A 1,299-nucleotide genomic window follows, 5' to 3' on the forward strand; every position below is an offset into this window, starting at 1 on the left:
ATAATAGCATTCGACTCTGATTTTGAGTTATTTTAAGAAAATTTCAAACATATTGAACAGATTGAATTATAAAAGTTGATAATTACTACAGTATATAGGTATTCGCAACCCTGGGTTGTGAGAGAGCAATCAGCTGATACGTTTACACGGCAAAAACCAAAATGCTTTAGATCCCTACGTCAAAAAGAGAAGGGAGTAGCGTTTTTCACTGCGCACTTACATTGCGCGCCCATAACATAGGTCGTATCAGCTGACACGACCCACGATTCTACGTTTTTCACTGTTCCTGCTATAAGGCTATGCTGTGGCTCCCAACATAGTGCGAACGGTAGCAAGAGTAAAATGAAATGCTACGGGAGTAGTGTAGTTTTCAAACGCTTTCACATTTACTGTGATTGTATATTTTTTCTTCAAAGCATTTCTCTTTATTCATTCTTGCATGAATTTAGTCGTTTTACATATATTTCTACTATTGAACGTGCTCATTTATGCAAAATAGCAGCGAGAATGGTGAATTCCTTACTTCAACTCTATCAGCTCTGTTAGCCGTCAAATCGAACACCATACAGAGTTAAATTTGCACCTTCTCTATGTTTTTACATTCTCTGTATGGGATACCAAGCTTCTTGGAAATGTCTTCATTATTCTTTTTCGACATGAGGCTTTCAATATTTTCTTTGACAATTCTCCACCAGTTCTCTATTGCATTTAGGTGCGTTTGGGAAGACCAAATTAAAATGTATGTTTATTTATGAAGAAACCAGTTTGTCACTTACAACAGAGCGCATGACTTCATTATTAACAGTGTGATTCTATACTGTGATATAGTCACAAATCTCTAAATTTGAGATTTTAAGTTGGAGATAATTTTTGTGGCGATTTTGCTATTCTGTAAGTGGTACTCACAAAATCTATTACATTTGATTATTCAGAGATGTTTTTACACTTGAATGAAAATAAATATGTCAATAACAATATTAAATTTTCCAATAACATAGTTAAAAAAATAATTAGCAGTAAAAATAGAAATATATGTTGACTTTGTTTCATAATATTTACGAAATTTATGTAAAATTTATTTATTTTTAACCTTTTCGTGTTTGAGTTGCTACAATATAAAAAAACGATAATCGATTAATATCTATGATTATCTCTATTCTTTCCTGAAGCGTCAATTTTCTTTGGCACTATCCATACCGGAGAGTTATAAGGAGACCGTGAAGGTCGAATTATGTTATTATCAAGAAGTTCCTGTATTTGTTTTTCAACTTCATCTTTCAAGGATATGGGTAATATGCC

Source organism: Bactrocera latifrons, unplaced genomic scaffold (assembly GCF_001853355.1).
Source record: "Bactrocera latifrons isolate USDA-ARS-PBARC rearing strain unplaced genomic scaffold, ASM185335v1 scaffold_1565, whole genome shotgun sequence".
In the NCBI taxonomy this organism is placed as follows: Eukaryota; Metazoa; Arthropoda; class Insecta; order Diptera; family Tephritidae; genus Bactrocera; species Bactrocera latifrons.